The 1,804-nt window shown below is 45.6% G+C and overlaps 1 protein-coding gene across 1 annotated transcript in view; it reads right to left on the bottom strand.

Annotated features, from left to right (window-relative positions):
• The window catches only part of BID (BH3 interacting domain death agonist), a 69,005-nt gene extending 68,818 nt beyond the window's left edge, over window positions 1-187 (bottom strand). Inside the window, exon 1 of the mRNA XM_015570580.1 lies at window positions 69-187. The gene's annotated coding sequence lies outside the window, so the exon portion shown is untranslated. The remainder of the gene's footprint in view (window positions 1-68) is intronic.
• Between the last annotated feature and the right edge of the window lie 1,617 nt (window positions 188-1,804).

Below are 1,804 nucleotides of genomic sequence, written 5' to 3'. Positions count from 1 at the left end.
CCCATCGGCCGATATTCAGAGGAGGCGGTGCTTGTCCAGGGAGCCCTCTGGGAAGGTTGGCCACTTACTCCGGCGACGCGGGGATATTTCGCAGTGTTCCTCGCGTGGAACTGCTTTCAGAAGCCTCAGGGATGCCTAGTCCTCCGGACGCCAAGATGGAATGAAAGCCCCTCGCCAGGCCCCTTGCTCAGATGCCCCCAGGATGACCTAGGCCAGAATCACTTGTGGCGCCTAGAAACAGAAACAGAAACAGGAACGTGAGTTTCTAGAAAGGGTGAGGAAGCAAATAGGACCAAGAAGTTGCTCTACCTGAACATAAGAATACAAACTGAACTTAAAAAAAAAAAAAAGACTGAAAGGACATATAACCAAAAATCATCACATAGTTACATTAAAATAATAGAAATCACAATGATTTTCTAATTTCTACTTTTTTTGTATTTTCCCATTGTGAGAGTGAACCAGCGATCTTTTCTGTCAAAGAAAGGAGTTCCCCCCGCTGTCATGGGTTCCGCCATTTTGATTTGACCTTCAGATTCTCAGGGGGTCGCCATCTTAGGCTCCGCCTCACCCGCCCCTTCCTCTTCCCGGAGGGACTTCCCGTTTGGGGTGCCCTGCCCATGATTTTCAGCCTGTGACTGAACCCTTCTGAAGAAGTAAATCTGCCCTGCCAATCCACTTTTGAGTGTTTGTCTCATTCCTGTGAAACTATTGACCAGCGTTTCTAACACAATTTTTCTTTTTAAATTACATTTGACATGCAATATTATATTAGTTTCATGTGTACAACGCTGTGATTAGGCATTTATGTAACTTATGAAGTGATCACTCCAATAAATCTGATACCCATCTGACACCATATATAGTTATTACAATATTATTGACTATATTCCTTATGCTGTACTAATTTGTACTTCTAAATTCCTTCACTTTTTTCACTCATCCCATCAACCCACCCTCCCCCATCTGGCAACCTTCAAAATGTTTTATATATCTATGATTCTTTTTCTGTCCTGCTTGTTTGTTTTGTTTTTAGTTTGCACATATAAGTTAAATCATCTGACATTTGTCATTTTCTGTCTGACTTATTGCACTCATTACAATACCTTCTAGTTAGGTCCACTCATGCTGCTACAGATGACAAAATTTCATTTCTTTTTATGGCTGCATCATATTCCATTGTATATATGCCCCACTTCTTTATCCACTCATTTATTGATGGACACTTAAGTTGCTTCCATATCTTGGCTATCCTAATATATAAAAACCCAGGGTCCATAATGACTGACTGAAGGCTCCACCGAACACCAGAAGTCAGTCCTGCAGTCAGTGCTGGGTTGCCATGGCGACCCAGCACTGACTACCAAGGGGACTGTGGATCAAACCCAGAGAGAGGCCCGCAGAGAGAGGCAGGGTCTGATCCGCAGCCTCTGTGGCAGCTGTTGATTAGCCATTGTCTCTCTCTTTCTCTCTGGGCTTCGCCAGCAGCCAAGCCTCTGTTTCTCTCCAGGCCTCCACAGTGGGGGTGTAGATGGGGTGCTGCTGATCAGCCCTGCCTCTCTGATCAGGCCCAGAGATAGGCCTAGAGACGCTGACTGGCATAGAAACCAACCAATCAGAACCAAATCTGGGTGAACTGTGAGGATCCAATGGCTGCCTAGGAGACGAAGCTTTTGACACTGACTGGCATAGAACCCAACCAATTGGAACCAAATTGGCTGGCAGGAGAGGGCAGTTGGTGAGATCAGGCTGGCAGGAAAGAGCAGTTAGGGGTGATTAGACCGACAGGGGAGAGCAGTAGGGG

Source organism: Myotis davidii, unplaced genomic scaffold (assembly GCF_000327345.1).
Source record: "Myotis davidii unplaced genomic scaffold, ASM32734v1 scaffold830, whole genome shotgun sequence".
NCBI lineage: Eukaryota > Metazoa > Chordata > Mammalia > Chiroptera > Vespertilionidae > Myotis > Myotis davidii.
Note: the sequence above shows the minus strand (reverse complement) of the source record. Positions and strands in the feature narration are given on the sequence as shown.